This window comes from Pleurodeles waltl, chromosome 12 (assembly GCF_031143425.1).
Source record: "Pleurodeles waltl isolate 20211129_DDA chromosome 12, aPleWal1.hap1.20221129, whole genome shotgun sequence".
NCBI lineage: Eukaryota > Metazoa > Chordata > Amphibia > Caudata > Salamandridae > Pleurodeles > Pleurodeles waltl.
The window spans coordinates 47,249,448-47,275,034 of record NC_090451.1 but is presented as its reverse complement, the minus strand read 5'-3'; the positions used below and the strand labels follow the sequence as shown (position 1 = coordinate 47,275,034).

The following is a 25,587-nucleotide window of genomic DNA, read 5'->3' as shown; positions in this document are numbered from 1 at the left end:
GAGAGTTCAATCATGAAGGGCTTAATGGATATATTGGTTAACCGATGCTAGTCCTGTCGTCGCAGGGATTACATGAATCAAACAGCAATCACATCGATGCAATTCTCCCTGAAAGTGGTGGAGGATACTGAAAAGGAGAGATGCATTCTGGGATGAACACACAGTTGGACTCGGGTACCACCTCTCTTCGCCATCAAGAGGGAGAGGAAGCCGGATAAGGAGCGCTTAGAAACCACTGTCCAAAAAGGCGCATCCAATGCACAATCAGAAAGGCACTAGTGAGGAGTCGGCAAGAGCTCCTGCAGCCAACAGAAGAAAAGCCACTTGTCCAAAGAATGTGAAACACAGAGCACTTCAGAAAGGAAACAAAAGAACTTCATAGGGGAAATGTAACTGAGGAGAGCGAATACCTGACCATGGGGAGGCAGCGACAGCCACATTTGGAAACAATCTGCCCACGAGTAACTAGGCCAGCTATGGACACCTTCTTGGCTAGGACGGTAAGAGTGTCTGACCGACTGAGAGGCATGTGCCTTGGTTCTGGGGCGTAGACCCTCGATGAGGGGGTCTACACAATAAAGACAGTCATTTCTGAGGGACATCACAAAATACATACAAACTGAGTGCGCCAAGAAGACCCTCTGACCTGCCACCCAACTGGCACAGCTGGTAGGCAGCTCTGCCATTGCTGGGCTCTGCATCACTGGTGTTTGCACTGCACAGACCGGGACGGGAGCGAGGTTTGCTCACCTGATGGATTCCCCTAACCTTCTTTCTTTCTACAGCAAGTAGCAAATATTCAAGGTCCTTCCAGCCTGAGAGCGCCAGCTGAGGTACCATGAATTCGCTGGCGATCTCTCCTCTACTCCGCCTTCACCCCAGTCAGCAGGGTTTTTAAGATATGAATGCTTCATTGGAGGAAGACGGTATTAGAATCACTGAAGCTGAATATTGTGTTCATGGGCAATGATGTCCACTATTAAAGCCAAATTGCACAGAAAATTACGTTAAAATGTATTTTAATCACGAATGTAGAAATTCTGATTAAAAGCCTTCTTCACCCGTCATTTTCATATAACGGCTACTGTGGGCCATTTGTAGGCATACTTAAATTCGGATTGGGGTCTTGCCAGCATCACTGCCTCTGAGAAGCGTTTCCCTCCAGCTGACAAAAAATATGCCCCAGAGAAGCCCCAGTCCCCAGTGTACCCGGTGATATATATCCAACTCTGCAGGAATATGCTCCCGCCTTTCCTCCTTGCATACCTCAGTGATTTGAAACTCCATCGTATCAGCCCTCTGCCGCACGGACACTCCAGAGGCATTTAAATGTCTTCACCATCTCTCCACGTCTGCCTGAGGTATTTAAATGGCTTTAGCATCCCTGCACTCCTTCCTCTGTTTTATTGATGCTATGCGATTTAAAATATGTATCATCCCACGCCTCCTCTCACGTGATACCCATAGGATGTTCTTATGAGTTCAGGAAACAGGCCGGATGTGGATTCCAGATCTGGACCCAGCGATCCAGGTGATGTCTCGAGAAATGGGTCTTGTACCACAGATGTAAACTTCAGGAGGACTCAAAGCTACAGATCATGCCTCAAGAACCAGGCCCAGTATTCTACACACTCCAGAACTGGACCCAAGGCTGCAGGTGAAATCTGGAGGAATGGATCCCATACTCGAGACAGAACCCAGAAGTGGACTCGGCACTCCAGGTGACATCTGGAGGACTGGATCCACTTCTAGTATGCAGACTCCGGAACCGGACCCAACGCTGCAGGTGAAATCTGGAGGAATGGATCCCATACTCGAGACAGAACCCAGAAGTGGACTCGGCACTCCAGGTGACATCTGGAGGACTGGATCCACTTCTAGAATGCAGACTCCGGAACCGGACCCAACGCTGCAGGTGAAATCTGGAGGAATGGATCCCATACTCGAGACAGAACCCAGAAGTGGACTCGGCACTCCAGGTGACATCTGGAGGACTGGATCCACTTCTAGAATGCAGACTCCGGAACCGGACCCAACGCTGCAGGTGAAATCTGGAGGAATGGATCCCATACTCGAGACAGAGCCCAGAAGTGGACTCGGCACTCCAGGTGACATCTGGAGGACAGGATCCAGTACTAGAGACGCATACCCCAGAACTGGACCCAACGCTCCAGGTGATGACTTGAGGACTGGATCTTGTACTAGAGACAAACTTCAGGAGTGGATTCAAACTACAGATAATGCCTCAAGAACCAGGCCCAGTCCTCTACATGCTCCAGAACTGGACCCAACGCTGCAGGTGTCTTCTAGAGGAATGGATCCCATACTCGAGACAGAGCCCAGAAGTGGACTCCGTGCTGCCGGTGACATCTGGAGGCCTCAATCCAGTACTAGAGACGCAGACTCCGGAACCGGACCCAACGCTGCAGGTGACATATGGAAGGCTGGATCCAGTTTTCCAGATGTAGATCCCAGAACTGGACCCAACGCTCCAGGTGATGGCTCGAGAACTGGATCTTGTACTAGAGACAAACTTCAGGAGTGGATTCAAACTACAGATAATGCCTCAAGAACCAGGCCCAGTCCTCTACATGCTCCAGAACTGGACCTAACGCTCCATGTGACATCTGGCAGACTGGATCCAGTACTGCAGAACTAAATTGAAAGCTGCAGGTGAAATGTGAAGGACTGGATCCAGTACTCGAGGACTGGACTTAAAGCTGCAGGTAATGCCTCGAGAAAGAGACCCACTGCTCCAGATACAGACTCCAGAGCTGGACTCATCCCCCAGGCGAGGTCTCCAGAACTGGATCCAGTGTAGACTCCTGAACTGGACCTAACGCTTCAGAGTTGAACTCTGCAACTGAGCCCAATGCCCCTGATGACAGACTCCAGAACCAGAGCAAAGACTCAGATAAGGCTTCCCAAATGGACGGCGCACCAGATGAGGCCTCCGACACATGTTAGGTTAATAGAAAATGTATTTACGGTGCTTCAAAGCTGTAGACTGCAGTCAGTGTGTGCACTTTTTTTTGCACAAACTAAGGCATTACCAGCTTTCATGAAAATGCTTGCCCCTTCTTAAGCCATCAATTCAGGCGCTAAAACTGTGGGCCTGGTGATTTGTTTCAGTGGTCACCGTATTCATCTGGATACCTGGGGACCTAACCTTGTGTCACGTGCAATGTATTAGGCATGCTGTATCCTTTGAAGCACGAAAACATTTAGCGGACCATGGAAGGTAGGGAGTTTTGAAATGCCTGTTTCTAAGGTCACTTGACATCCCAGGAGTGGTAGTCTATGTAAGCACCACCAATGCTTGATAAGGAGGGGAGCGCGCGGAGGAGGTAAAGTGAATGTGTAGTACCGCACAACCAGGATCCAATCTAGGCATGGCACCACACAGCATAAAACGTGCAGGTGTGCGGACATGGAGAGTTGGTCCCCACGAGGGACATTGTGCCTAGAATATCTTAAGTATCGTGGAGGACAAAATAAGGTTTTTACAATTTGCAGTTCTGCGGAGGTGGGGGAATCGCCCAAAAAATACAAATCCGCAAAAGGTGCAGAAATTAAACCTTTTGAACTGGTGATTTAAGTAAGAGGTTATTTCCTGCATAATTCTAAGCAAACATAAGTATATTGCTGCAGATCATTATAAAGATATGGGTCTTGGCAAGCTCTGAACAAAGTTGATACCTCGGTCATAGCAGATAAAGTTGAAGAAAAGAAAAGTGAAAGTGAAGAAAGAAAAGATTACACAAATGCAAAGGCGCATTGTTGACAAAGAGCTAGGACAAGCGCGAGCCGGAAGGAGAGCAGCACGTGCATGCACACAAAGCACGCAGAGGAGCGAGGATCCCTGCAGTGCACGCGGCCAAAACACAACCCAACCACGAGGCGTCAGCCCCCGGACAACCTGTCCTACGGGTTGGTTCCCACCACACCCATCACGTACGGCTCCAGGTGCCCACGTACGGCGTGCGCGTCACACCGAGGCCGCGGCGTGGCTGTCTGCTGGCGGCTCACAGGCCACTGAACCACACCGGGCCACGGCCGTTCACAGCTGTGCTGAAGTGACTCCCGAGACGGGTCTTCAACCTACAAAGGGCCAGACACCCCAAGCCGAGCTCTTGAATCAAACCTCGGCTTCCCTCAGGAAACGGGTCAAAACAAGCTGTCTCCTCCCTCGCCTTAGAGTTTCGCCCACGAAATAGAAGTCATTTTCTGCGTTTCTGGACGTAAACAGAACAAAAAAATAGGAAGATGTGTCTGCAGAGACAGATTTTAATGCAAAATAAGATTGGCAACGCGAACAAAAGTGTTCTTGCTAAAATGGTGCTAAGATTATATTTTTATGTTCTATTTCTACTGCAAGGTTAGGCCACAAAAAGGAGACGCCAATGGCTGTCACCTTCTCTGGATAAAATTGCCCCATGATACATTGATCGATTTTTGTTATTGCAAGAGGCAGTCTCTAAACTGGCCCAGTGGTAGACCCCCACTACAGCTCAGCTCTAATTTCTTGAGGGGCAACCCTCAGGAGACTGGCTGCAATTATATGCAATTACTGGGTTTAGTGCTTTCAGCTAAGCACCAGGGGGGGGGGGGTTTGGTCTTCCTTTTGCAAAGTATTACTGTAAAGTTTCCCAGACCCACACCCGTGAGTACTTCATCTAGTCCAGGTTCTATTTTAGCATTCTGAAATTCGTAGTCCTACTTCTATAATTTGACCCATGGGACTACAAATCCCACAATGCAAATGGAAACCCTGGACGACCTACCCTTGCTTGTATAGACCTGAGAAACATGCGCGTTATTAGTTAAGTCATCATTGTGACACTGTTTCAGGCTATTTTCAAAAACACTTTCTAGTTAAGTGTCAGTTTGCAGCCTACCCAAGGGAAGGTCCACTCATGTTTTATGATTTTTTTTAATGAGCCGTGTGCAGTCTCTGCAATGTACGTGGGGAACAGGCTAAGGCTACAGTTCTGAGAGCACATCAACAGCACAGGTAGCAAAATCTCCATCACACACAAAAATCAGTGATAGGAATAAAACTGAGACCCAAGACAGGGACAATGGACAACAAGTTACTGCACTTACGAGGCCCGCTGCATTGCTCTGGGAATCCAGGAAAGGACTCGAGACCTGGTTGTTCGAATGAACATAGCATCTCGAAGCAGCTACCAACTCCAGCACCTTGAGACCCTCATGTGTGATTTGCTATGCTTTATAAATCCTGATTGATTGTTTTTATAGAACCAAAGCCTCAGTACCAGGGGAATAGGAGATGGTGAAGTGAACAGAGACGACAGCAGGGAGAGGGGAGACGCCAGCAGAGATTTAAAAGGCTCCTACATCTTACATGCGCAGTGTCAGAGTTTGCAGCAGTGATGGGGTAGAGCACACCATGAGGGTCAAGTCCCTACGAGGCGCTACAGTGACCATACTGCTGGTGAGAGATGCATGTTGAGGTGTTTTACAGCTGTGCTACTCCCTTCTGAAGCCTGTCTTGCCATCCTAAGAGACCAGATGCCCCTCCCTCCACCCAGTCATATAGCTCACTAGTGTTCTCTGAGCTAACTAGGAGTAGAAGCGCTTTGGGCTGTCTGTGCAGCTACTTTTCTGCTAATGTCCGATTATCTGGCCGGCTCCTCACTAGCTCTACCTTGGATGCATATTTATAGTAAATATGTTTAATTGTGGCTGGGTATAATTCATGTGCTGACGTCACCCCACCTGTTACATAACCCAATCAGTGGATCTGTGTGTTTTGTCATAAATATTAATAAAGAGCGTTAATGCAAACCATTAATGTGCCAACTAAACACAACAGTGCTAAAATCTTTATATTAGTTCCAATAAACACAGTCCAGAATATACAGTACACAGCCTGTGCGCAAGATGGCCAATGTCTGCTCGTTACCCAACTGAATGGTACTCATGCTATCAGCCTTGAACAAATTGCAGATGGAGTGGAGTCACCAAGATTTAAGCCTGTGGCCATGGGGTCAAACAGGGCTACCTGAACTGGACGCACAGAGCCACCAGTCCAGAACACTACACTTTAAATGTCTAAGGCAACTATTTAAAGGCGAACAATCAATATGGGTGGTGCAGGTGCAGACTTCACCAATTCAGTGTTTCATGTCTAAGGGACAGAGTCAGGAACAAACCTCTGTAATAGTCGGTTTAGGCTGCAGTCATCTAGGGGGTGCCAGCATGGCACCCAGCCTGCCGACTCCCCCACCATACTGTCTGAATGCCGCACCATGTTTGTAAGGGCTTCTCTTTGTGATTCGATATTTACCTGTAACAAACGGATGGCCGGGCCACTGGACCCCTTGACGCAGAGTGTGAACTTCCTGTGATGACAGAAAAACACTGCTACATGCTCTCAGTTTACTTCCCCTCACATCCTTTTCATCCCTACAACACCGGTGCCGACGCGTGCACAAGACGTCCCTCCCCAGCATCAGGAAGTCTCTCATCATCACAGGAAGTCCCACCCCAACATTAGGACTGTGCTAACAAATCTTGAATTCAGCAACAATTTGAGGGGAAACTTGAAAGAAAAACATTCCCTCACTATGGCCTAGAAAGGCAAGGTAAATGAAGTCCATTTCAAGGAGGTGGCGAGTACACTCAAAGCCATCCGGCTGTGTTCTGAGGCGGTCAGTGGTTAGCCAGACACAATCCTTATGGGCTCTGTCACTTCCCACTGAGTCCTAAGGTATCACGGCCTCAATTTCTATTTCAAATTTTCAAACGGACAGGCAAGTGACTCCCATTCCAGCCCTGTCGTCGTTTTCACTGCCTGAATTACAGGCAGTGAAAAGCGCGACAGGTGATGTTGCACCCGATGCATCGCAACATTGCTGCAGGCTCGATTAGGAGCCGGAGTGAATGTTGTGAGTAGTTTCCCGCTGGGCCAGTGGGAAACTCGTAATAGGGCCAGTGGGCGGAAGACTGAACTGGCGGTCTTCAAACGTAACGAGTTGTCCGCCGCCAAACTCGTAATGAGCCCCAAAGCCCTTTAGACTCCCAGAGGGGTCAAAAATTCAACACTGAAATCAGAGCGGACCCCATGCAGTAACTGGTGCCTATCAGACTGGAAAGAAAATGGTGCTTATGTTTTGAAGTACCCAGTACTGACGTATCAGTAAATTACAGCTGATCACCTATCATAGCAAACAGCGTATGTGAAATGGGAAAGTTCTCACTACCAAGTCATTTGACAGGTAGGCCACGGAAAAGAGCAGCCGAGAAGAATCAAATCCGGACATCATTCTTCATGGGTCGAATCGTAAGAGCCTCGAAAATGTGGAGGGCTCTGTAACTCTACACTCTACCCGATTTCAGGGCCTTGTTCATGTATAGAACACAGGCAATTTCAGAGATTTAAGTTTAATGATGTCTATAAAATGCACGATCCAAATTCATTCAGTAGAACAAGCTAGGAATAAAGTTTATTATTTAAAAATATAGATTTTATTCGTTAATAGTTATTCACAACCTTAGGAATGTGGAAGTCTAAGCTGCATTCTTTGCCCAGAAAAAAAAAAAAAACACAACACTTCAGAGAAGAAGTCATTTGTCCATCCTGGGACCTGTGCCAACATGCATTTTGGCCTCCAAAAACCATTAGTTGTTTGATACCTGCGATGAAATCATATACTAGGAAACCTGCCACCTTCCTCTTCCTGTTCCTCTCTCTGAAAATAACCAGGCTCACTCATTGGCACAGCACACCCATTGTAGTGAGTGAGTGGCGCGTGGTTGGAGACGTGAAGTTTCTTACAGACATCTGCCTGCGTCTGAAAACATCTGCATACACAAGAACACAAGAACATGAGCAAGGCATATTGAGCATGCAGCAGAGCGGTACATTAGCCATGTTGGGCATCCAAAACCCAGTCACGGCCAACAGAAAAAAAATGTTTTTGGTATTTTGGTAAACTCTACGTCGCCACACTGCTGGACAAGTTCTACGGTGGTGGAATCGTGGGTGTCACAATGATAGGGTGGAAAACATGTAGGGACGTCACCTACCAACTGTGAAGAGTTATCTGGAGACGATGGGACATGTGTGGGCGGAAAAGATAGGGTGTACAAGTGTGGGAGACAAGGATGACCCACACTGGATGTTACTTGTCCCTGCTTTTGTTTCTTTTGCTGCACTGACCATGGTAGGCCCAGCGCATAGTGGCACATGTGTTAGTGGCTACATATGGTGGGTGTATGAGTCGCGGCAAACACCAGCCGTACTCATAGCACTTAGAAATCCCAGTTCCTCAATACAGTTAGAGCTCAGCCTGGTTCCTCACAAGGGTCAGCACTCACAATAGTTGATGGTGGCTGCTGGCACGCACCATAATTACTCCTCTCGGTGAGAACGGACTTTGTTCCTCTGCGGGGTGAATACTCACCTGGTTGATACCCCATCCATAAATGGTATTCCACAAACGCGTAGTTTGAGACTGGAGACGTATGGCTGCCTCTTCTAGACCAGGTCAGTCCATAACCTTCCTGGGTTCTCCTGGCTTAGGTGGCACACGTCCAAAATCGGCCTGATGCAAGAAGCTTTGGAGCATCTTTCAGGAAGCAAGGGTGGGATATCGGGAGCACCTCTTCCTTCTCGGTCAGCGTCAAGTCTTTTAGAGAAAAATAGTTTTTTTCCCTTTAAGAAGCCTCGGCGCGAGCAGGCCTTGGAACTTCTACAGAACCAGAAGATCACTATGATGTTTTATCACTAAACTTGCCACATTAGCAGAAACGGGATTGTTACACACATTAAGGTAATAAACCAGCCTGTCTGACTTCCTACAGGAAACACCTGCACTGCAGACGTCTGGAGAGTTGAGAAGGAACCACACAGGAGGTGAGGAGCTTTAACCTCCCAGTAGAAGGGACACTAGCATCACATATTCCAAGAAGCTGTGAGATGGACGAAAGTATTTCAGCAATACCACGGCAGCGTTTTCACGCATCTCCTCAGTGAATGTGAAAGTGTCAGGACATCCGAAGAGGAAGTGTTTATTTATCCTCGGAGTGAAAGAGGTATACAGCACAATTTCAGCTCATGTACAACATATTATGCTGAGGACCTTCCCTTACATCTGGCACGTCACTGCTTCAACTCAAACACATTTTTTAATGCTGAATGCACATCATTTAAAATACAGTATATTTCCACCCAATATTCGAAAGTTTAAATCTATGTTTGCAGCTTCTGTTTGAAAAATGTAAGATACCGAATAATCAATCATACGTGGCCAAGTGAACGATAAGCCAAAGGCATTGTCCCAAGGAACAAACTAGCCACAGCACAAGGAAGCCGGCAGCAACTGTCCACAACAGACATATGTAGGTTAGTTAGTGGTACCAGAAGCTTGAATGCCATCAACCTTGGCCAAACCACCAACAATCCATTCAAGCCCGGCCACACTCCTGCTCCTGGAAGTCTTTCCAGGTCACATACCCAAGGACATCACTGAACAAAGAAATCGTTTCAAGGAATCATGGACTCGCGACTTTAAAGTTTAAGACCGAAAGGTTCTCCGCACAACAACTTCTTATGGTGCTGGGGAGTGAACAGCAATGAGGTCTGGCGGACATCGGCAGCAAAGAAAGATCCAACAACCAATAAGTATTTACCCCACCCCCAGAAATTCAGCTTGTCAATTTTAGATTGTACACAGAGGGCATGCCTCCATGTTGTTCTTGGGTGAGATTATATTCTCCACCCCCTAGTCCAGTGGTTCCCAACTTGTGGTCCGGGGACCCCTGGTGTTCCGCAAAGCCTCCTCAGGGGGTCCACGACTGCTTAGAAAATTAAATAAGATTAATAGATTAGGTCCCCAGCTTTCAGTAGTGACTAAGTGGAGGGTCCCCGGATTTCAATAATGATTCAGTGGGGCTCCCCGGGTTCCAGTAATGACAAAGTGGGGGTCCACAGAAGTCAAAAGGTTGGGAACCACTGCCCTAGTCCTTCAGTATATCCCTCATTTGATGTAGCTCTGTTTTTCATCACTGTAATCTAGCTAGAAGGGCTGTGCTCGGTATCTCATTGCCTTTGTGGGCAAAAAAAACATAATCACATCTCTAGGTTTTCACGAGTCATGTCAACTAGAGGCTAAATGCAGTTTAAACCTGTTACCATGAAAATGGATGAATCTGCAAGACTCGTGCCGAAGCCTGCCAACGAGATTCAGTCCTTCCAATTTGAAAACTACTTTATTTCGTTCTTAAGAGAAAGTTATGATCTAATTTCAGCTTTGTAATGTTACTTGCTACTATCGCTCGCGGATGCTGCTGCATAATGCACCCAATCTGTACTGAGTTAGCTGCATTGCCCCGACTTCAGAGATCAAATCTGTGTGTAATGCAAGGTGATCCAAGTCACTCGAGCATCCCTGTTGTGCATACTTGGTGCTGGTCCTCGATGCACATCCCACATAAAGTTCCCACTACAAACTAATGGCTATGCAAATGATCCCCAATCGCAGCAACTATATGTATATTTATTTCCTAAATATCAAAGGGGAAAATTGTGCATGCTCTACGGTAATCAACCCTTGATGATAAACCTCTACAATTCATGGCTTGGAGTAATGAAAACCCATTCTGACAACAAAGGTGTAGTCAGACGACTTCTGCACTCCTACGACTCTAGTAACAAGCATTTGCAATGCAATGGGTTTCGCATTTGCTAGAGCTATTAGCGTTGTAAACTCCTTACCGGACTTTTCTTGTCACATAAATTGAAAATGAAAAGTAAAACAGTTTCACATAAGCAAGTCGATTCAAAGCACCACGGCATGAGTGTGAAGGAGACACACAAAAGGAAAAAGAAGTTTGTTCGCAGTCAAACGTATCAGCAAAAGAGCAACTAGCCATGTAACAGGGTTGATGTCCAAAGCAGTAACCAAGGAGGGACTAAAGTAAAGCAGTTACCAATGATAAATGATTTTTGAAGGGCAAGCCCAGGAATGAGCGATAGTGATGGGCAAGCCCAGGAACGAGCGATAGTGACGGGCATGCTAGGTGCATGGTTAAAAGCCCAAATAGATAACACGTCAGAAAAGCAGTGCTTGCGGGTTGCTATGTTCGACTTCAAAAGCGAAAACACTACCTTGGTATATTGTGGTGGACGGACAGAAAGATCCATGGCATTAGCAGACTGAGCATGGTCAATTTAGTTTTCCAACTTCATTCCCTCAAGATCCATTTGTATCAAGCTCCCAGCGCACAGAGCCAGCGGGATCTAAATTCATGTCTGGAAGACAAATGAATTCCAAGAATAAACCAGACAAGCTATTTTCTGACAGTCTTTATGATTCACATTGGCTGAAAGACAGAGCAGATGCAGCACAGCAAGCTCCATCTCAAATCATCCAGGAACATGAAAACCATGGAGACGCAGTGTCGGCTGCGGCTGAATGCCGATGAAGCTATTTGCAAGATCTGTGTAACAAGATTTGGAGAGCACAGCAGGGGACCTCACAAGCACGGCACACTGACCAGTGTTCATGTGCTTACAACTGACAATTGTTAATTCGGGACTTCGGAAACACCAAGGAGCGTCCTTCCTCAATGGACACACCTCCACATCCTGGCCAACACCAGATCACAACACTTCAAAGTATTAAACCACACCCATTAACATCCCATTACTTTTCAATGAAAGACCCCTCACCTCAGACTATATATATATATATATATATATATATATATATATATAAGAATATTAGAGCAACATAAAATATCCCCTTAAATTATTATGTGAGAGACGTAGGTCTTCCGAACTACCACAGGCAGATCACAACCCACCTCTAGCACACACACTCAGTTGCCAGGATCTGTACATGAAGCAGAGTAGAGCAGGGCACCACATATCAGAATACTAGCACTCAACTAACGTCAGTGCCAAAGGAACATCTACAGGGGTGTTTCAAAAAGACCAGATCATCATCTCTCCACGTTGTATGAATAGCTTGATAGTCCATGAAACATATCAACAGGGGCAAGGTGTTGGGCAGTCTAACGTAAGGTGTGTGGTGGAACAAATAATTATATACTCAAGTCTCTAAACACTTCCTTTCTATCTAGACTCTTGTACAACCTGGCGCCTTCTAAGAATGAAGGTTAGATGTGGAACGACTGCTCAATGTATAGATCTATGCATGAATGAGCAGTGAATTGATACACCTAAGCAACTGGTGCAGTCATTACACATATAGGGTCTTTGTGTCACAGACACTGACCTGCGCCAAAACTCCAGCTGGTGTTCATCCCTTGCTCATCAATTTGACAGCTCAGCAATGATCAGCAGCGACACACATACACACTCATGCACAGAGGATGGTCAGTGCACAGAGTGTGGACGGAAAACAGCGCTTAAATCAAGTCTTCTAGATGTTCTGCCATTGTTTATTTGTGCACATTGTGGTTGTTTGACTAGTCCTTTACATTTACAGATTCCACAGAGTTGTATCTTCTGGTTTTCATGTCAGGCATTTTCTACCCATCTGGGCCCACCTCGTATCTCCCACAGTTTGGGAAGTGTTCTTAGGGGTGTTGGGGCCTTCTGCAGCAACCAACAGCTTTGTAAGATCACTCTTCGTTCACAGCGCAAACAGACTATGAAAGCATTTCATGGGCAACTATCTTCTAAGCATATCCTTGCTAACCATGACGGCAAGATCACTCTTCCTCTCAAAGGGAGAACGTACTCCGGCAGCATATCATCTACAACAACCTTCTAAGCATACCCTTGCTAACCAGGACTGTAAGATCACATAAAACATCTAATAAAAGAACACCACAAATGTGCCCCTGCAGCAGCCCTGATACTGTTGCTTGTAGAAGGGCAGATGAAAACTAGCCACTGGATGGTAAAAGGACAAAGGGAGTGGGAGAGTGAAGAAGCAACATAGACAAGGGGGAGTGGGATTGGGAAGATGCAACACAGACAACAGGGGGTGGCGGTGAGAGGGGAGGAAGCAATTCTGACAACGGGGGTGGAAGGGGAAGAAACTACATCGACAACCGGGGGTGTCAGTGGGAAGGAAAGAACCAACACGAATATGAAGAAAGGATACTTGATCCATGCTCCACACAGAGAAGTGAAGTCGGCACGTGGTGGCCAATTAGGAGGCAGCAAATAGAATGACAATGAAGCCAACAAATTGTAAGAAATGGGCGGGCTCCAGGCCCCTTGCTGTACACAACATCTCTTGCATACTCTAAGGCAAGACTTAAAAAGTAAAGATGGGAACAGGATTGCGAGAAGCAGGGTTCTAAATGGCAGAATTGAAAGAAACTGGAGTTAAGAAACACTGTACAAAAAAAATCCACATAAAAATAAATGTTAAGTTATAACCTTGAATTGATGCAAATTTATGGTCTGCCACTACCTTATAATGCACTTAGATGCCACATAATGGCCTCATGGTGCTGTGAGTTACAATACAGGGCACTACCTGTAATGCACAGCGTTGTTACTTTGGTCATGGGCAAGTCTTCAGTTGAGACTGATGCTCGACAGACAAAATAATTAAGAAATCAAGAAATCTCCAGTCGATCTCATAGCTTTGATAAAACAGGGAGTAACTAAAAGGTGTATTTAACACACTATCACATTTCTCAAAGTGTTGCAAAACTCAGGTGCTCATTATGAACTCGGCGGGAAAACCTGCCAAGTTCGGCACTAGCGGTCAACAAAAGATCGCCAGCGCACAGACACCCCCACCCTCGCCGGCCACAATGAACAATCAGCTGGACCAACGGGCAGAAAAAGTGTTTCCGCCAGCCGGCCCAGCTGAATGCAGGGCCTGTACATTAATGCCGGCTCCACATGGAGCCGGTGGCAATGCAGCAGTGCGTTGGGTGCAGCAGCACCCGTTGTGCATTTCACTGCCCGTAAATCGAACAGTGAAATGCACAACTGGGCTGTGCATGGGGGCCCCCAAGGCACCCATTCCCAGCCTTTCCCTGGCGGGGTGGAACCTGAAACATTATCCGGCGGATATGTAACTCCGGCATCGCCAGGCTGCCTGGCGGCGAAAGCCTGGCAGTGGCGGAGTTACAAAAGTGGCGGTTCTGCCACGTTTATTATTATATGGCGGTCTAGACCGCCATGTCGGTGGTGGTAATTACTGCCACCACTGGCATGGCGGCCCAGACTGCCATGTTCGTAATGAGGGCCACAGTTTGGTACAATCAGGAATGTTTCTTAGATTTTTAATTTGGGTAAATGTAATTACCTCCCAGTCTTTCAGACGGTTTGGGGTGCAGATTAAGCATTAGTGAAAAAGGACTAACTTGATATCACTGTTAGCAGTACTGGCTGGTACTGCAGTGGAGTGTGCCTGGATAAGCTGGAGAGTATAGGTGCCTTGACAACCAACAGTGGCCATGCGAAACTAAGTAAGAAAGGTGGTTTCAGGGCACAATACTGAAAAGATGCATTACTTTTAGAAGATCAGTAATGCAACATTGTAAGGACACTCTGTGGTATGGGGGAAGTTGTATGTTACAGTCAGGGCCACTGGAATCATGTGATTATGAGACCGCAGCTTTTTTTTTGCATAATTATGGATTTTCTGCATGTCACATGACATAATCCATCATCGGCTACATAATCTGCAGATTATAACAAAAAAATGTTTCTAGCTCAAACAGATCAAAAGTTACTAAAAATGTTGCAACATATTTGTGCGCAGTGGAAGGTAATACGCAACAGTTAAGTGGTCATCTTTCAGTTGCTTATTTCTGTATCTTGTGGTCAAACTGGTACTAATGGGATGTATTCTTTGCCCAGACAGTTTTACCATGTTTAAAAATGACAAAATAATTAATACTATCCAAAAATGTGCAGCAGTGTGCTGCATACGTTGCATTTCTAGCCACATAATTTAGTCCACCCTGCCGCATAATTCCTGTGGCCCTGTATACGGTTCACCATATCACATTCAATGACTGTAAAGAATTATAATATAAACCTACCTACTTTTCTAAATAACACTGGGAACACTTGGGAGAAAATGGGGACCTTTTCAATAATCTCAACGTCTGTGTACTGAATAAGGTCAATCTTCAAAGGCGCCGCTAGAGAGCCACCCCATGAATTCCCTTGGTCGTCTGATGTCACCACATGGAGGGATCCACCAAAGAATCTCTCTTTCCCTTCAAGTTTTGGCACGCAGGAATCCGATGGAAGACGAAAGCTCTTAAAATAGCCTAAAACTGTGTGTGTTTTTAAGAGTCTGAGAGCAGCGCTCTGTCATTAACTAAACCAGTACTTGGAGATTCTTCAGTCAGCCCTTTCAGAGCATCACTTGAGACATTATGGAACATGATCCACTCGTCCAAACTCCTCAGACCAGAGCCTGCGGCTTGCAACCAGACTTCCAAACTGGTCTTCTACATGACCACGGGGAGCAGCCCTCATCTCCGGGGCGGTGTGGGATGGACCTATCAGGCTGCTAAAAATCCTTTCAATCCCTACCAAGTTCAAGCTAATTTTAATACGATTTATTTCAGCTGCAATGCTAGGCCAGATACTCCAAACGCACAAATTCCAGTTGTTCAAGCACAATTCCACTATAATTTCCACTGAAGTCACTATAAATCCGGATTATTTTTTATTTTATCAGAAGGGGATAACAAATGCATTTCCTACCAGCAACCACCCTAATGTTTAATTGTATCTTACACATACGCTGATGAACGGCAAGCAACAAGAGAACCTCCATACAAGCTGGTACTGGAATCTCGACTTCTGACTACTACTCTCCGAAACTCGCAAGTAAAAGCAATTTCAGAAAGGATGGTGGTATTAGAACAGGACTAATACTTAATTAACAGAATGTATGACACTGAGACTTCATTCATAAGTATCCACCTAAAGGGCATTTAAGAAAACTGTAGTCTTTTTCCAACAAGTCATAGTAAAATATTTGTCTTCAATGTGATTGTGTGAACAACAGTCTTTTTTTGTGACATCTGAGCAAGAATTACTTTTTCAAGGTAATTGTGATTTTATGAAGGGGTATTTTATTAACTTTAAGACAAAGGCACTTTTTACACAGAATTAAAAGTTTTGCTTTTGGTACACCTGGAGATTTGGTACAGAAGCAGTGCAATAAATAAAGAAAACAAAATACTTTAAAACGAAATATCAAGAAAACCAATAGCCAACCTAAGATACTCAAGTTGTCAATAGCTGTGATCCTACTGGAAACAGCTTTGGTACTCCATAAAGGAAATAATTGTAATTTTGTAATGTGTTACCAAAAACCTCTCTCATTCGCCTTTATTGTTCTAGGGACATATATAAGCCAGATTTATAAGTTCTGTACGAGCCTTTGAGCAATCCAGGCCTCTCAGACCAAACATCAAGTTACTGCAGAACATTGGAGCTAAAGAGGCAAAGTTTAAGCTTTGCAATGAGGATTCGGATTGCTAAACTAGAGTCATATATGAAGGGAGAATTATTTCAAGCCTTTACGGTCCCCTTGTTTGCCCAAATTCAGAATCTTCTTCAGTGTTTGGAGAACTAAAACATACTCAAAGATGGTGATTACCCAAGATACGACAGAGAACACTGATCACTTGAAACACAGCAACATAAAATAGCATATGTCCAAACCCTAAACAGATAAATGATGAGCAGGGATCTATTTCCATTCTTCTGCCTTTACACATGTGAGTGGCAATCTTATCCCTGGACAAGGATATACTGAGATATTGGGGTGGTGCAAAGGAAAGCCTATAGAGCAATTTAAAACCTCACACTCACGGGTAGTTAAATCTCACCTGTACAGGTAAATATCCGGGGGTCCATTTTCAAACACAGCAACAACTTGGAAACCAGTGATGAATGACTTATGGAGCAAGTTAATGGAAATGTATGCTGGCTAGCTCGGCTCCCCCATGGCCTCCTCTCCGCTATATACTGTTCTTTAGTGCAGGGTATTCCGATTTATTTTGCCTTGAGCTATGCCCTCAAGGCAGCACTTTCTCCGAATCAAAATGACTGCTTTTTAACCATTCCTAGAAATACTTTGAGAAATTATAACTTTCCCCAAAATATTCCAGGACTAGAGTTACAATAGTAAGTAAGACTCCTGGGACAACTTGGGGAAAGTTGCTCTTTCCCCAAATAGCTCTAGGACTGGAGTTAGAATAGTAAATTTGAACTTCCAGTGTCAGCTACGCCCACTGCTGCCCTGAAGGTGCAGTTTCCCAGGGTACATCTTGTGTTCATGTCATGCTAAAATTGGTCAGTTGGGGGGGGGGGGGGGGGCTACTTTATGGGACACACCCACTTGTTTCTGAGATTATAGTATTTATTTAACTTTTTAAGATACACACCTAAATCAAATCAAATTAGGCAGCGACGGAATAGTTCCAGTAATGACAAAGCAAAGACAGTGAAAGACAGAGACAGAATGAGGTGAAGCAGAAACAAAGCTGGGAAGAAAGTGAAAGAGATTGTGGAACAAGCCAGGAGACAGACAATAAGGTGGGGGAGAAGAAACAGCTCTTATCAAAATGCTTACTACTCCCAAATCAAGCTCCTGCTATCTCTAGCTCCTACTATTCTGGAGTAAAATTGATACACTCGGAGACCGTCCTCTTCCTGAAGGGCAGCAAAAGATGTTGTCCAGTCTGTACAGAGCCAAGCTTTACAACTAGGAGATCCCCATTATAATCCTAGCTTTCGCACTTGGTGAAAACTGTGTGCTCCTGGGCACTTGAATGTATCGCTCACTGTCTGGTCCAGTTGCATGACGAATTTGAGAGTGAGTAGAAAAATGCTAAAACGTTACTAGGTGCAGAAAAAGAAAAGAGTTGAGCCCGCGGGCGCCTAGAAGAAACGGGCTTTGCAGTTTTGCACTTAAGCCTGCTCACCGGCTCAAGACCAGGGATTCTCTGGCAGCCTGAAAACACGCGCCTTTAGCCACAATGACGCTAGGGGAGATCCGGAACGCGAGCAAACACACGGACATCGTCACTTGTCGGGAGCTCCCCTACAAATTAAACAGAACCTTTCCCCATCCAACTAGTGAAAGCTGGGTTGCTTTCCAGTCCAAAGGACGCAGCTAAGCGATATCGGAAGAATAGCTGACATCACACAAACAAAGCCTCCTTTCAGGGGCTCGTGGCGACTGAGTCACAGTGACTCACGTTTAGATGCACAGGAAGTCGTTGTATAATAACAGGTAGAAAAACACATGATTCAAGACCTTACCGCATGACTCTGTAAAATACAACCAGGGGTCAGAGACCGCGCTCAAAGACCCGAGACAGGGAGACACCCCCGAACAATCAGGGCTACCTCCCACAGCAGGCCGTTTCTGCACCCCCTCTTGCTGCCCGGCCGGGGGGTACAGAGGACATGTGACCCTGGCGATAAATAACCAACAAGTCCACAGGTCAAGTAAGGAACGTGCTGCAGGCCTGGAAATCCTAACTAAAGCTCTGCTTTAAACTTCACATCTCACACAGGCTCAGACTCCTTCGGGATGCTGCCTCCTGCGTCCACTTCACGTGGTCCCTGTAGCCTACTGCCTTTGCAGCAGAAGCGAAATACAGGCCCCTGCATTCAACCACCCATAACACATCAGGGGTCCCCTTCCCCGTGAATGTATGCCGAATCTCAGGGGCCCTGGCCAGATTCTGCTGGTGGGTTTCGTAGAACTCCGTGTTACGCCAGACACATTGAGCCTTCCTACTTTCATTCATTCTTTGTATTCTGAGATTTTGCTCCAAGCTCAGTTCTTCAGTTCATTGCTCCATTCATTCATTCATACCTTTGGTCTCATCTGCAAGCGTGTGCTCATGTGCTCCCACCCACCTGTCCATGTTGCTTCTTACCTTCCCACCCCCGTCCTTGTTGCTTATCCCCCCCACCCCAAGTCCATGTTTCTTATTCCGCCTGCCACCCCTCAGCTGTATTGCTTATTCACATCCCACCCACCATCCATTTTGCTTATTCCCTTTCCACATCCCCCGCCTCGTGGCTTATGCCCCTCCCACCCCATTGTTGTTCATCTTACGGATTCCCCTTCCCACACCCCAACCGCCATAAGGAAAAAACAAAAGCGCTTTGACGCAGCCAGCGATGACCGCTTCATAGAACTTTTTTCTTTTTACCATCCTGTTCCCTTCTCTCACCCTTCACTATGACCCGATGTGCAAAGGTAAGAGCTCACCCTTAGGTTAGACCTATTGGCTTTGCCAGCCCTGGTCTTCTCAGAGATTCCATAAGTTATCTGCTTTACGACAACACGGTCTGTGTCTGGTTTGTATTACAACTGAGAGCTGGTGAACCCTCCAAGAAATGTAAACAATTTGAAAACAAAAAGAACCACAAGAGGCGGCTGAGCAGCGGAGGTGAAGTTTGGGGAATGAAATAAAAATAAGTCTGGGGGGGGGGGGATGTATAAAAATGGGAAAAGTATCACACAAGCGAGAGCTACATGGTTCGTGGGGTGGTGGAATTGGCAGTGAGAGAAACACTAGAGAGAGCTGGAAAACACACGCACTCTCATGGAGTGCTTAACGAAAAATAAACAATTATGTCTATGAAACAAGACTACCTATGAAGCTTAAGATTAATGTAATGAAACTGGATCTGATTGGTAGGTACAGCACCCTCATACCCATTGGTCATGTGCGCGCTTTATAAAACTCTCCAACTAGATACATTTCCCTACAAGTGACAAACGGAAGGATACAAGCATGCATATGAAAAGGATGGCACAGAGGTTATGCTGCAGGGGAGGGATAAATACAAGAAGAAAAGGGCATGCCATCAAATAAAAAGCAAGGAAATGAGAGTGACAATAATGCCAACCAATGGTGAGCAATGGGTGGGCTCTAAACCCACTGTAAGTTTTTGGTATGGGCCTCAAGAGTCTTTCGCCTACACATGTAAATAAAAACAAGAGTCCTAAAAAATAATCGTACCGTCAACAGAGCACATTATTCAAGTGTACAAGGCTTCTAGGGTTGTGCAATAAACAGCAAGAACATGACCCAACCCTGGTAGAAGCCGAGCATGGAGGAGCCTGTTGAAACCCTCGAGTGGCAGAGAGGATAAACTGAAATGTGAAGTGCTAGAAGTTGAACACTTTGACAAACTCTTTCATAAGCACTGTTTATCCAATAACGTAGGCCAAGGGTGTCCACTGTTTCATGAGGGCCGGATGCATGCCAGATTTCCAGACTAGCAACATATAGTAAAGGTATCTAAGGGGAACAAACATACATAGGCAGAAGCCATCATGAAAATCTATCCGAGTTCCAGCTCTCCCGGGCCAGCAGTGGACACCAGTGATACGGTTTATACCGGAAGTACAGCTCTCGGGCTCAAGCTGCTTCCAGGTAATCACATGTACATGAGCGAGATGCAGTCTAAACTACTGCGATGACCGGATTTAAAGGCACCTGAGCGCACCAGGTATAGGCAGACCTAGGGAAGATCATTAGCATTCTGCCAAGGACAGCATGGTACTTCCAAGCACACGTGTTGCTCAATCCAAGGCTACTAATCTTGGCAGTGATGACGCATTGTTCTATCATATTCTTTACCACAGATAGTTTAAGTCCAGGTATGTTGGCCGATTGCAACAATGATTCTTCGTTGACCAGCTGGCCATGGCCAGGACAGCAGCTGACCGCCTCATGGGTCCCCACCTGGCACTCAAAGAGTTAAAGTCCACTGTGTTGGCCGTGCACACGGGATCACTGGTAGACAGGACACGGTGAGCAGATGCTCTGAAAGACTTCATTGACTGGGGCCAGGTCTCATTTCTATGGGCTGGCAAGGAGTGATACCTGATAATGTTACCAGTGCCTCACATGGTGCCCAAGGGGCCCGCCTGCGTATTCTATCCTGAACTGAAAGCAGAAGCATGGGGTGATATCACTTCTCGCTAGTGCCACTGAGCCACCACAGCAATCGGTGTCCAACCTCAGAAGATGGTAGATCAGCTCGCTGAGATGGCCACTGCAGCACCGAGTGCCATCAGTTTCGACAAGTGCCCTACTGAGGCACACAGCCGTGAACTCTTCCATTTGTACTGTATTCCTTCTCAGCAAATTACTCACCATCAGAAACTCAATGGAACCACTGCCGTAAAACAGGAGTTCTGTAGCATGCTTTTGCTAGCCAATGAAGGATGGGTTGTGTGTTCTGAAAGCGGTAGATTACCATGTGCGGGAATGGATCCTGAACATTCCAAGCTGGCTGCAAGACTAGAACACTAACAAACCTCGAAATGTTGGCAAGCAGGTGGAAAAAAGATAATGAAGGCACTTCGCTTCATTCGAGAATTCTTACACTGTTTTCCAAGTTTCTGTAGTATTGCCAAGTGAACGCAGAAAAAAATCCAATCAAGGAGGTAATCTTCTTAGGTAACCATAGTACTCAAAGTAAGAGGTGATATATTCTGGCAGCTCAGTTAAACGAGACAAATGTGCCATTAAATAAGTAGATTGGATAGTCAGTAATTGTGGACCTGAAAACTGGATGACCTGTTAGTGAATACAATTACCTGCTGAGACATGTTGACCTGGGGACATGGACGCCAGTACGTTTCCATGCATTGCCACCCTTTTGTTTTTATTAGTGCCAAGGGTGCACTTTCTAATAAAACTGGACTACTAAAACGAGCAAACGTAGGCATTTTTAATCTCCTTTCCCTTGGTCCCTTATGCTGAAATTGCAGGTAACAACTAAATGCTCCCCCCACAAGCTCGGTTGAGACCATCCGGTACCATCAAACCTAACGGGATAGACCTGATGATGGAGTATGCCGCATAGAAATGTGTGGGCGACAGTCTGCTAAGAATACAGCCCTGCCCGTCTAAAGCCAGGTGCTACCGTCAAGAGATTACCTGCCTTTTGGTATTATGTTAAGGCCAAGCATTCACAATTTGTGCGGAAAATCTTGCCCAAGAAGGAAAAAAAACAATTTAAATTCATGTTTTGCAGACGGTCCTTTGCCAATCTAATGCTCTTCTGATCCTGGTTCCCACAGAATTCTTTATTTCGCATAAGACAAGGTCCTAAGCTTCCTATTGCAAGGCCATGGAGCAGGCCTTAGTGTAGAAATGGTTCTGCCTCCCCGAGTCAGGAGAACACTTGATTTCGAACCATCTTACAGGTTCAAGTTTTGTTCCAATGGTCCCTCAGGGCAACCGACAAGCACTGACGGTGGCAGGTATGAGAATGTGGGATTTCTTATGCGAGCCTGAGGCAGACAGAACTCTGAACGTGTGTGGCATCCCAACTTGTACTACGCGGGCAGTTCAGGCTACCCTCACACAAACCTCTGCTGTGACCATCTGTTCCTTTCCAAGTACTTCAATTCACCATAACAGTGCCATCACACCACCCGTGCATTCAAGTCCCTTTATTAAGCAACTGGAAACAAGGCAATTTTTTAAAATATTTCAGCTCTTTCCAAGGCCACTAAATATAAACATTTGAAATTTTCAAACAGAAATGTAATCTGGATTAAAATGAGTGATTTTGCTACAGAGCTGATACTGGGCTCCAGGGTTTAGCTTCAGTTGAGCGGTTTGGGCTCCAACATCCCTGAAATAAATGCATTCTTAGCTTGGTTTTTGTGTCCAGGGCCCCGAGTGAGGTCAGCTACAATCTGTGTTTTTTCTCCTAATTTCACTAAAAAGTTTTAACCTGTCCATTTTTTTAAAACCGGGAACTCAAAATAAACCTAGTGACAGGTTTACACAATTAGTCAATCTGCACCCATAAAAGTACTTTTTGAGTGGGTGCAAATTTACTACTCTTCCCGATTCACAAAAATTGGCAGTTGGCTTGGAAAGCTGCACCAGTCTCAGGATTCCAGACATACTACTGGCAATCAAATACCCAAAAGGTGATGGGATGAATACTTGAAAATAGTCGAACCATTGGCAGTCACTCAGGGGAGCAGTCCAACCCATCAGTTTTCACCCAGTGTGATCCTCTATAGAGGGCCACCTAATGAAAATTCACACTGACCTTGTTCCTCGTAGGAACAGTCCATCCACCCACTACGATTTTAGAAATGGGAGACTTACACCCCCGAATCTTACCGACTAAGCCATACTCCCGACGAGGCTATGCATTAGAGCATCCAAGCACACCTGACCCTGTTAGGCATGTGTGTGAAAACAACACTGCATTATAGGACACATTTCTGCACGCCTCATCGACATTCCACCACCAGAAGAATGCACACTGGATAAAATATTAGGGAAGAAGGGAGCGAGTAGGGAGCTCTGTGGCAGGATATGTCCAAAAGCTCGGTGAGTCACATTACAAGGCAGTGTACGATTGGTACTTTTTTCAGGGTAAGTTTAACTAATACTTTCCCCAGAACTGTGCATTGAGATGGAAGGGGACTATTACGAAGGGGACATCAGACATATTTGTTGGGATTGCCCACATACCAAGCCTCATTGGCTGAAATTCTTGCTGCTACGAAAGTGATAATAGACAGTCCCTTACCAGTTTTTTAGTGTCGAGCCTGCGTCGCATGCGCTTGCGCATGCGTATCGCTAGCAAGACGCTTTAGGTATTTGAAAAGGGCTTGGAGCCCCGTCGACGACACGTCAGTGTCTTTCATTGGCACCTTGGCATGCCTGTTAGAATCCGCTTCCTTTGATTAGTGGAAGGCACGCATAATTCATGCCTTGTCCGGTGGTTAGCCCTCCTCGAGCGCAGCGACCAAGTACAGAAAACATGCGAGGCTCGCTGTTTCCTGTCAGGTTTGTGGTCTACTTTTTCTCTATTTTCGCAGGGCGATCTCACTGGGCAGAAGTCGAGCGCTTTGCATACTATCCACCTTGTTACACAGTTAATTGCACTTTTGCCGGTTACGTTCATAATTGCACTTTTGCCGATAGGTATTATTACGTGTGAACTGTAGCAGCGCGATTGCGCTGTTTTTTCTTTTAATGCAAGAAAAATCTGGTTGGGAGTTTACAACTGGGAATAGCTGTAACTCCGACAAATGCAAGACCCTAGTGCATTGCAAATGCTTGTTCGTTTTGCTGGGGCATCATTCTACTGAGCTCAAACATGAATTAAAAGTGGATCAGTTTCTGATGCAAATCTGTCTGTGGAAAGCAAAGGCCACCCTCGTAGCAAACTGGAAAAAGAAAGACACACCCACCTATCTCAATATGGTTCTGTTAATGAACACATTAGCTATGGAGAGACTGTAGAAAGACTTGACTCATATTTACAAACATTTCAGGCACTGTGGGGATCGTTGCTAGAATACATGCATAAGGTGTGTTAATGGTTTCTGGCTCACTCATCTAAGAGACCTCGGTCTGTTTCACTGTTCAAGCAAATATATTAGTGGTGAAAAGTGGTGGTACACATGGAGTATACTTGAGTTCTGCCTATATAATATACTGATTAATTCTGAATGTCTTAAAATGTTAAGGACTTGCAATAAACCCTGGTCTTCAATTCAGCCATTTTTTCTCCAAACGTCAGCTTAGGAGTACTGAAAACACACATATTTAGTTTCTCAAAAGCACGCTCTCAACTGTGGTATACCTATATTAAGTCAACCAATCAAAAACTTCTAAGGAGAAGGCTGGTGATAACCACTGGAGAGCTACTTCTAGGTAGCAGGAGAGCTATCAATAGCAAAGGAGCTACTCGTTGGAGAAACCTACAGTATAACCTTGTCTTCTCAGGCTAAGGGGAGGTGGGGATGGTTGCTGTCTTCTCAGGCTAAGGGGAGGTGGGGATGGTTAGTCTGACGAAGCAATGGGGGATGAGAAGCTTATAGATACCACTGGAGAAGATATTCAAATATTTATATTTAAACTATGGTGGATGTTTACACGTTAACTTTAAACACCTCCCCCAGCACCCAAAACTAAGTTCATTTTAATATGTAGAAGATCTGACACACAAATTTATCGAACAGGGTTCTGGTCAGGTCAATGGCGGATCAGAACGACTGTGGTACCCACTGAGAGAGCCGCAGCACACATACTATGTCACAGTGGGGCAAAGACCTGGCACCTGCAGAGAACCAGTGGACAAACCCTGCCTACGAGCAAAGGCTTGCTAGGAACACGTCTGTGCTCTTCTTCATGCCTGTTCAGGACAGTGTGCATGTGCAGTTCAGTTTCTGCTTCAAAATGGACACAATCTCCAGTCCTGAGCTTTTCACCTACAAACCCCTGACTTCAGGTGAGTTCACCTAATGCGCTCAAAGCAAAACAAGACTACAACACCCAGAATGCATTAGGCTATCACAGAAAAGTCCAGGACTGGAAACAGTGTCCGCGACTTGGGAGATGGTCACTGTGCATACAACAGTCATACACCTGACTGCCGCTACCAACTGTCTATCCCCTTCCGTCTCCCTTGCACCAGTTATTACCTGCTTCCTGCTAACAGCAGTAATCTGAACCCTTCTCTCTGTGCTGGCTTCCCGCTACCTCTTCCTACACCCACTACTGCCGGCCAAGGTCTGCATCCTTCTTGCAGTCATAGCCCCTTTACAGACTCTCTGCTCCACCTCCGAGGCA

The 25,587-nt window shown here is 45.8% G+C and overlaps 1 protein-coding gene across 8 annotated transcripts in view; it reads right to left on the bottom strand.

Moving 5' to 3' along the window:
* The window catches only part of MYO9B (myosin IXB), a 337,738-nt gene that overhangs the window by 297,810 nt on the left and 14,341 nt on the right, over nt 1–25,587 (bottom strand). The window lies entirely within an intron of this gene.